Source organism: Hyaena hyaena, unplaced genomic scaffold (genome assembly GCF_003009895.1).
Source record: "Hyaena hyaena isolate Hyena2069 unplaced genomic scaffold, ASM300989v1 scaffold_898, whole genome shotgun sequence".
NCBI lineage: Eukaryota > Metazoa > Chordata > Mammalia > Carnivora > Hyaenidae > Hyaena > Hyaena hyaena.
The window spans coordinates 697,765-708,146 of NW_024081533.1; the positions used below are offsets into that span (position 1 = coordinate 697,765).

At 45.8% G+C, this 10,382-nt stretch overlaps 1 protein-coding gene across 3 annotated transcripts in view; it reads right to left on the reverse strand.

Annotated features, from left to right (window-relative positions):
* Positions 1-3,180, reverse strand: part of RFFL (ring finger and FYVE like domain containing E3 ubiquitin protein ligase) — a 66,937-nt gene extending 63,757 nt beyond the window's left edge. For 2 of the 3 annotated variants that reach the window (XM_039220620.1, XM_039220616.1), the window contains exon 1: positions 3,062-3,130. The gene's annotated coding sequence lies outside the window, so the exon portion shown is untranslated. Of the gene's footprint in view, positions 1-3,061 lie in introns of all 3 variants that reach the window. The other variant, XM_039220622.1, reaches the window with a different exon arrangement.
* Between the last annotated feature and the right edge of the window lie 7,202 nt (positions 3,181-10,382).

Sequence of the window (10,382 nt, forward strand, 5' to 3'; positions counted from 1 at the left end):
GGAAAAACCAGCTTTGGTTTTCCTAACAGATTCAAAAGGCTGATTTTCCCCCAGAGGAAACATAGATTTTATGCTTGCTTTGAAAAAGGAAAATGCTTAAGATCATGCAGTAGGATTCTCTTAACCAACTGTTTGGCTCCCATTCAGAACGTTAACAGGCCCAAATGTATCAAAAATGGGGAACATTCAACCTGCACAAGGGAAAGCAAAGAAACTTCATGACCATCTTAATTAAGAGGAAGATAATGGATTTAAACTAAGAATGGCATTATAGGATTAGATAAAACCACTGTCCTGACCACGGCAACTGATAAATCCTGGAAACTGGGAGAGCTGAGGCCTAGGATTCCTTCCTATGTGGGATGGCTTTCATTTGAGATGTAAAAGAATATCTTATTAAAAGTCCTATTTAAAACATTGTTGATAATATAAAGTCACGATACAAGAAAATGACCAAACCGTTTCCCTATTGAAGGAATGGGAGTTCATGTGTTTGCATATAAAAAGATATTCCTTGTGTGTCAACTGTACTTCAATTAAAAAAGATTTTAAAAAAAGGTAATAAGAAAATATTGTCCTTATAATTGCCAAAATCTTTCTGACATAAACACAAGTAACCACTACCAATAACCAGTAACCAAACAAAAATAATAGCCAGGAATCATTACCAAACAATAATAATGATAAAGCACCTAGTCCCTGGAGACTTCACCAATAGCAATCGAAACTATGTATTCTCATTAAACTCTAAATTACAACTTAGCTCTGTATTGCAGAGGTAAGGAGATTCTAAAGGTGCACAGGTTAAAACTTTCATCCCAAAACATAAACACTACAGTCAGTACAAGTTTGACATAAAAAATCTCTAGGGGCACCTGGGTGGCTCAGTCCATTGAGTGACTGACTCTTGATTTCGACTCAGGTCAGGATCTTGAGGATCATGGGTTCTGCTGCACGTGGAGCTCAAGGCGGACAGTGCGGAGCCTGCTTGAGATTTTCTCTCTCTCTCTGTCCCTCTCCTGCTCGTGGGCACAGCACTCTCTTTCTCAAAATAAACATTTTCTTTAAGTCTCTAATCTACCATTAAAACAATAGCAGTATTAAAGATTCTACAGTAAGAATAAGACATCAAGGTAGAATTTGTCTCCCTAACACTCTTTAGGTGTCTGTAGGTTTCCAGAAAGTTCTAGGCACAATATTCTTACCTATGAGTGTGTGTGGCTATATTAAACATCACAATGAACATGTGCTTAGAGAAGAAACTGTGCCCTTTTCTGTTATTGTGGTTTTGTCTTTTCTAAATGCTGGTAATTGATAATGCTTTTTCCACTGCTATCTTAAGAGGCCTTAAAGATGCATTCTTATTAGATGGTGCTAAGCAGTTAGTTATGTCAACCCCTTGGCCATGAGAAAGATTAAAAACAAATTAATTTCTAATCTGAGAACAGCTTTTTGTACATATTTTAGCAAATGGTTAAATTAAGTCAATTTAGAGGATTTAAAACCCTTGATCCCAAAGTAAACAGGCCGAGTGACAGCTCTCGACCTCTACCCGAGCAATTTGAAAAGTTTTTAGTGGGTTGATGTTCGCAATTAGATAACAGATATTAAAGTGTGGGGGTGTCTCCTAGATTACATGGGCATTTCCTTCAAGCACAATCAAGTTATTATATAGCCCTGCCACATCAATCTGCAATTGTTATACACAACTTCCAAACTTAAGAAAATGACACCTCTAAATCAACTGTAATTTATGAACTGTACTCTGAAGTCCAGAATTAGGAAATATGCCATAATGTTTCAGAAATACTTGCCATCATCTACTTCCTTGAATATGAAAAAGAATGCAATTGGGAAAACAGGATAAAGAAGTTAATCAAACCTGAAATGCCCTGAACAGAAAGCACCCCTGCAGCTCCCAACCCTGGAACTCTGTATAGGAACTCAGCCCAGCACCATGTCCCCTGCCTACTCCCATTCCTAAAAAAAAATGGCTCAATAAATGGGACATTGCAGTAACCTGAACTGTCACTGAGAAAATCACAAGGCTCCCCAGACAGCTGCAGCAACAGGAGTGACAGGAAGTCTTCCCTGTCCTCCAAACCACCTGTAAAAGGGGATGAACAAGGAACTTAACTGCTTTCTAGAAGGCCTCATGCACCTGTGGATGTTGGCTAACTAGGTCGGCCACGGTGCAAAGGGATGGTAGTAGGTAAAGCCCTATTTTCCAAGCTAATAGTAATTCCTCCCTGCGGTAGACTGGGAGGAGCTTGATACACCCTTCCTTGATTACACAAGCAGTTTTTTCCCACTAGAATAAATGACAGGCCAACAAAAAGGGTTAAATATGCTGTTGTTTATACCTTCTGTCAGCCCAAAATCAGGTTCTGAGCAGATCAGATGCCTGCCATGCTCTAACTCCCCTGGTCTAGCCATACTTCCCTATGCCTGGGGGAAATGTCTCAGAGGCAGCCCGCTGCAGAGAGGCTCCACTTCCCTCTCCGTCTTGTCCATTGACGACCTCACACACCACCTCAAACGAACAGAGGACAAATCCCTAAAGCGGGACGGGGTTGGGGGGACCACATTCCCAAACTTCACCAAGCCTCCAAACTCCAGCCGCCTCCTTCCAAGAGGCCCGAACAGCTCCTCCACCGGGAAGCAGGGACAAGCTCGCTTAAGGGGCACCAGGCCGCCGCGTACCTGACTCAGTTTCCTCTGTCGTAAAGCGGCATCTTTCCCCCACAAACCAACTGAACCTGCCGGTTTGTAAGGCGTTTGGGGATACTTGAAAAGACCCGTCTCCTGTTACTGCCCCCACAGGTGAAATGCTTTCTTTGAAGGGACTTTTACTGGGACAGGTGCGAGCTGCCCCGGATGCGGAGACTTCCAGAGAGGCAGGGAGAGTCCCAGGCCGCGCCCCGCACGGAGGAGGCGCCTCCAGACCACCGCCCAGCGAGAGCCGAGGCCGAGCAGCACCCCCACCCCGGCCTCCCCCAGGCCCCCACCCAGGCCGGACGCCCTGCGGATCCCAGCGCCGCCGCCGCCGCCGCCTCCTCACCTGCCGCGGCCGCCCACCCGGTCCGCACCTGGGAGGGGAGGGGCCGGATCCGGGCCGCGGATGCCTCAGGCAGGGGGGCTCCGGGCTCCGCCGCGGCGGCGTCTCCGGGGCTGAGGGGCACCGGGGGGCGGTCGCGACATCCTCACGGGCGGCCCCAGGAAGTTGGCCCCCCCCCCCATCCCCAGCCGCCGGGCCCGGCCACTCCCGCCCCTCGCGCGGCCCCGCCCCCGGCGCGGCCCCGCCCCCTCTCGGGAGCGCGCCTCCGCTCCCGCCGCGCCCGAGCCACCATAGAGAGGGGCGAGGCACGCGGCGGGCTAGAGCGCGGCCTCTGAGCGCGCCCCCTGGCGGAGCTGAGACCGCCAGAGGCGGGGCTGCCCAAGCCTGAACCTGAGCCCCGGGAATGCGTCCATTCGCGGGTGTCTGGACATCCAGCCGCTCCTCGTTGCCTTGGTTACCAGACTGCACGACAAGCAGAAGTCCAGGTCTGACGCTCAGCTAGGTGGTAGCCCAGCCTGGTGACCTTGAACGAGTCCCTTAACATCTTTGAACTAGTTTTGTTTTAAGAGTTTGTGAGTTGCCTCTCCTATCTCATTGTTTCCCACAACAATGCTATAAGCAGGTGATGGTTCTCCAGATCACAATGGAGGCAACCCAGGCCCATTAGGGTTCATTTAGTTTATTCAAGGTCCCGTAGCTGGAAGGTATTAGAAGCCAGATCTGTAAGACATCAAAACCCCTGCTTGTCCCACTCACTCGATGGCACCTCCCTTTTCTAGAGTTTCCCTGGTCAAAACCCCCAGGGTTAGATAGTTTTACCATAGAGGGTGAGGAAACTCCTCAGAGGAAGGCTTCAGTAGAAGGAAAATGACCTTGTGCTCAGGAGCCCACCCTGGCCATTCATCAGCTGTGTACCTTTTAGCAGGTACTTAACACCTCTGAACTCCAGCTTCCTCATCCCTAAAAGAATTGGTATGGTTATGAGGTAGGTTGGTATGAGGATTAAATAAGCCAATGTACAGAAAAGTGCTTAGCAAACTGTAAAGCACCAAGGTTGCATGGGGGATCGTTGGCCAGTGTGGACTAAGAAAATGCCTGGTCATGTAAATAATACACATTCTCATCATTCTTCCAACCAAGTTAGTGACACTTAACTTTCTCCTATTTTAGGTTCCTATCAAAACCTCCCACAGTTGTGAGCAAGGTGTATTTTAAAATAAGAAATATCACAAGGAAGTGATGTAAAAATACCATCATTTATACATGTGGATTCTCACAAGTATGATTTCCAATCTTCACAACCCAGCAAACTGAGTACTATCACTCCCATGTTATTAATGAGGATCTGAAGATTGATTTACTCAAAGCCACACAGGTAGAAAAAGGCTTAGCTTTCCGTTTCCTTTAGAAAGAAACCTCATCTTTCCACCTCCAATAACTCATGAAAAGACTGGCCTTCTAGAGGCCTCCTGCCCCTAAATTAAATGTGCTCATCTTTTTCCTGACTATTTTGGTAACTTTCTTTGATGGAGTTGTCTTCTCTGCTTCTCTCCAGGGCTTTAATTTCAACCCCCTCCCCCCATGAAGGCATTTATTGTCTCTTATTTTCCCCTCTCAGGACGTTGCTCATCTTCATTCTGAAATGGATTTGTGACCTGTGATTAAGGCCTAGTATTCTCCCACCTGATCTCTCCTTCTCTGTGTTAATTATAGTCATAGAAAGTTAATAGGTTCAGAGCAAGGATGGGGTGAGGCCCAGAGATGTTCTTGTAAGCTCAGTTTACAAGCTGAATGCTCAGTTCTAAAGGGAAATGCACTCAGTCCACTGGTTAGAGCCTAGATTCATAACATCCTATGGAGGTCTTTTCTTCCCAGGGCCCTCTGGTCCAAATCACAGCTAAATCATTGGAATGCTGCTAAATAATGTGCATATCACTGAAGCAGGGAGGTCTCAGAGCTGCATTTACCCACACTCCTCCTTTCTCCACCTTTAGCATTATCACCATCACTATTTTTCATCTTTATCGTGTCCTTCTGCAGAGGCACTCAATATGTACCCATTGTGCAAGTAATCTAAAATCCTTTTCGGCAAGCAATAGTATTTAGTAGTAATAAAACACCAATTTGTCTACCAAGTGACATATTTATAGGAGCTGTTTACTTTGACATATTTTTATTATTTCTACTCATTTGCTAAGTACTTTCCAATACATATTTATGAAGCACATGCCTTTCCCAAAACAGTAGTGAAAAAATAAATCATACTATTTCTTTTATTAGTAGCAGCATGGTTTGTAAGTTCTGGTACCCTGATTTTGTTACAAGAATTAATGGTGATTGAGCACCTACTATGTGCCAGATTCTCTGTGAAAGGCACTTTTCATAAATTATCTGTTAAATTCCCCTGATGTAATGTAACCAATAAGGAAAATATAATTCCTCCGCAACATAGTTTTTACCAATGAGACAGAGACATTACCTCGCCTGAGTACTTTGACCAGAAAGGGCCCAGCAGCATTTTTTTTTTTTTTTTTTACAAATAGTTTATTGTCAAATTAGTTTCTACATAACACTCAGTGCTCATCCCCAAAGTGCCCTCCTTCATGCCCATCCCCCCCTCCCCCCCACATCCATCAGTCCTCAGTTTTTGTCAGCATTCAAGAGTCTCTCATGGTTTGCCTCTCTCCCTTTCCCCCACCATTTCCGCCCTTCTTCTCCCCTTTGGTCCTCCGTCAAGTTCCTCCTAATCCTCCTATACGTGCAAACATATGGTATTTGTCCTTCTCTGCCTGACTTATTTCGCTCAGCATAACACCCTCAAGGTCCATCCATGTTGCTACACATGGCCAGATTTCATTGTTTCTCATTGCCATGTAGTATTCCATGGTATAGATAAACCACATCTTCTTGATCCATTCGTCTGTTGATGGACACTTAGGCTCTTTCCATGTTTTAGCTATTGTGGAGAGTGCTGCTATGAACATTGGGGTACATGTGCTCCTATGCCTCAGCATTTCTGTATCCCTTGGGTAAATTCCTAGCAGTGCTATTGCTGGGTCATAAGGGAGTTCTACTGTTAGTTTCCTGAGGAACCTCCACACTGTTTTCCAGAGGGGCTGTACCAGTTTACATTCCCACCAACAGTGCAGGAGGGTGCCCGTTTCTCCACATCCTCGCCAGCATCTAGAGTTCTCTGATTTGCTCATTTTAGCCACTCTGACTGGCGTGAAGTGGTATCTCAGTGTGGTTTTGATTTGTATTTCCCTGATGAGGAGGGATGCTGAGCATCGTTTCATGTGTCTGTTGGCCATCTGGATGTCCTCTTTGGAGAAGTGTCTGTTCATGTCTTCTGCCCATTTCTTCACTGGGTTGTTTGTTTTTCAGGCGTGGAGTTTGGTGAGTTCCTTATAGATTCTGGATATTAACCCTTTATCTGATATGTCATTTGCAACTATCTTTTCCCATTCCGTTGGTTGCCTATTAATTTTCTGGGTTGTTTCCTTTGCTGTGCAGAAGCTTTTAATCTTGATGAGGTCCCAACAGTTTATTTTTGCTCTCGATTCCCTTGCTTTTGGGGATGTGTCAAGTAAGAAGTTGCTGCGGTGGAGGTCAAGGAGGTTGTTTCCTGCTTTCTCCTCTAGGGTGTTGATAGTTTCCTGTCTCACGTTCAGGTCCTTTATCCATTTTGAGTTGATTTTTGTGCATGGTGTGAGAAAATGATCTAGTTTCATTCTTCTGCATGTTGCTGTCCAGTTCTCCCAACACCATCTGTTAAAAAGGCTGTCTTTTTTCCATTTGGATATTCTTTCCTCCAGCAGCATTTTAAACCTAGATCTTTCCCTTATCCAAAATCCCAAATCATCATTCTACTTCATTAGCCCCCTCTTAACTTCTCTGAACCTAATAAGTTACATTAAATATAAAGTATTCCTTTCTGAAAGAGGCTGTGTAGATTACCCCAGAATGAAACAGAGATAAACAGACACAAGACACTAACTCCAATTTTTCTATAGGAGGTAACTGTTTAAGGGAGTTATTCCCTAAGAAATCAGTGGTAGGGTATTTTCCAAAGGGAAGGGCCAGTATAAGCTTTCTACTCATTCCTAGGGATGGGACTGGTTACACAGTTTGATAGGGCAGAGTACAAAATATGGGACACTTGTTCCAAAAGTATTAAGAATTTCAGGATGGCAACAGTAGAGTATAAGTGAGCACAGGGCGCTGTGCAACTGCACTGGTCATACTTCCTTCGAGCTGGCCTTGCCTGGACAGAAGGAAGCTGTCACTAGTTCTCTCCCAGGCATCAGAAGCCTCATAATGATATGCGATTAAGTCCTACAATAGGCCTGGCAAAGTGTTCAGTGCTTTACATAAGCTATATGAGCCTAAAGCAATTATAAGCAGCGGGTATTTTTCCCATTTCACAGATGAAACTGAGGCTTAAAGAGTCTAATTGATTCGTCCTCTCATAAATTCCCTAGGGGAAATTGGAGAGAGCTAATAACAGTAGATCTCTGATCCAGCTTTTTATGGTGAACTAAGCTGAAAAGAGGTCAGGATGTGTAGCCTTGGCTGCTTTCTGGACAAAGAGAATGAAAAATAATCTTTTTTTTTTTTTAAGGATTCTATTTTTATGTAATCTCTACGTAGCCCCAATGTGGGGCTCAAATGCACAACCCCTAAGTTAAGAGTTGCATGCCCTTCCGACTGTGCCAGCCAGGTACCCTGACAAAGAGTTTTATCAAAACATTTACATGTTCACAGCTGAAGACAGCATGAGGATGGAAAGTAGAGCTTGGAATGAGACAGACCCTAGTTTGGATTCTGGCGCTATCACTTAGCCTTGCTGGCCTCCTACTGTCAGTAAAACAGATATGATTCCCCATGCTACAGGCTGTCCCAAGATCTAAATGAGAGGTTTACAAAGAGCCTAAGCACGTGAGAACCTTGAAAAACTTGCCTTCTGGACTTGGCCCTGCCCACTGGATGTCTAATTCCTCTATGCAACTCCCTCCTTTCTAGTAGCATCCCCATTTCCACACCATGAGCTGAAGGAAAGTCTGACCTCAGCCCAGGGGCTCTTTTCTTTTTTTTTTTTTCTTCTTTTTTTTTTTTAATGTTTTATTTATTTCTAGGAGAGAGAGAGAGAGAGACAGCGTGAGCAGGGAAGGGTCAGAGAGAGAGGGAGACACGGACTCTGAAACAGGCTCCAGGCTCTGAGCTGGCAGTCAGCACAGAGCCCGACGCGGGGCTCGAACCCACGAACCGTGAGATCATGACCTAAGCGAAAGTCGGACGCTTAACCGACTAAGCCACCCAGGCGCCCCCCAGGGGCTCTTTTCTTGTTGATCTGAGCCAATTATAGACCCATTTCCCTTGTCACGATTTAGGTGTGGGCTATAAGAAAGCAATTCTGTGCTAAGGTATGAGGTAAATCTGCTTTGGTTGGAAGCTGAATTTTCCTGGTTCTTAAAAGGACCCAAGGCCCATGTTCCTGCCTGTAGATACTGTCATGTTTGGACTGATACTCAGAATGGCCACATCCAGGCTTTAATGAGGAAAATGAGCTTGAAGACAAAACCAACACAAAAGGAAGGCAGAATGGAAGGATGAAAGAGGCCTTGACACTGAGCCACTGAACAAGCCAAACTTGGACTCCATGTAACTGGAGATAATGTCCTTATCGTTTAAGCCTCTTTAAGCCAGGTTTTGTTACTTGCAGTGGAGAGCAGCCTCAATGAGACATGCACCTGTTTTTTGCCTGAGAATCTCTGGGAGTTCAGGTTCCTGACTTAAAGTCATCAAGTGCCAGCCTAGAATAGGGACTCAACATTAATTTTTTTCTGATATCAAACGCAGGACATACAAGAGTCCTCTATAGAAAGCTCTATAAAGAGATACTCTGGGGACTCAATGACTATCTAGATCTAGAGAATAACATCCCTGCATTCCTCCTTTGCCATCTTTAAAATGCATTAGAACCCACCCATTCATATAGTTAACCATTACTGAGCTCCTAGACCACAGAGAGAGCAAAAGAAAAATTGACATGGGGGCTCTTAAAATGGATCTTGAACTCATGGGCAGATAAGTAAACAGAAAGAGGAGAGGCAGAGAGGGGTTATGATGTCTATCTAGCCAGTTCTTGTCGCATAAAAAGGGAGGATGTCAGGGTGAGTGTGCACTTGACACAGGCAGCGGATATATAAGCAAACAGAGGAAAAGTCACTTGGGCAGGAGAGCCAGCCTGGTCTGAGGCTGTTAGAGGCAACACGCAGGGCAGTGTGCCTGGGATGGAGTGTCCAGGGGCAGCACACAGGGGGAGATGAAGCCCTGGTCTGAGAGCAAGAGGGAGGAAGCAAGCTGGGGGCGGGGGGGAAAAGGTCCTGCAGGAATGTCACAAGATGGTCTGGAGCAGCAGTGAATGGAGCAGCTTCCCATGGCCAGTGAGGCCACCTGGGTGATGGCTGTGGCACCGTGAGTGGCAATTAGTGTCCAGGGAAAGAGAAGTATGCAGACGGGAAACCAAAGGGAACAAGGAGACCTAGAGGTCCCTGGAGTCCTGAGTGTCCACTCTTGCTCTGCCACGGGGCCATCACTCCTCTTTGGGCCTCAGTTTCTCTCTCTGGCTGATCGTCACTACCTGGACTCCCAAGTTCCATAAAAAAAAGAATGCTTGAGTGATTGGGGAGACCTCTGTGTGGAAATGAGCTCTGTGGGTTCAAAATGCCCAAGTGTCAGGAGCAGCAGGGATAAGCCATCCCTAGCTTAATGTATGGTTTCCTACCATGGTTGCAGAAATACGCCAGCCCCTCATGGTGTGAGGATACAGAACATTAATATCTCCTGGGGTCCTAGCTGCAAGCATCAGTGCCAGCGCCCCCACCTCCGTCTTAGGCTCACCAACCCAATCTTCATTCAGGCAGATACCCTGGAGCCAGTTTGCTGCTCATTCCCAATCCTCTATGCTTCCTGCTTCTGTCTCTGCTACGTTCATCATCTTAATGTCCTAGCTTCCCCCTTTAACTCTGACCCCCCTTTTCCTGCAGCCAAGACACAACAAATTAATTACATGACAGGCTCTCTAACCAAGAAAGGCGACCTTCCTTTAAAAAATGTGGTCAGTAAACAATTCTTATCATTTCTCTACTTTGCCTTTTATTATTCTTTCCCTGGTGTCCTCCTCACCCCCCCCCCCACCCCTCCCCACCCAGCCATGGCTACAGCCCTCAGACGGATGGCCACAGTGCCGGTAACAGACAGGGGGGTTATTTCATACACTAGGGCACCAGGCTGTGGTACAGCTGGCAGGAAGAGAAGGGTA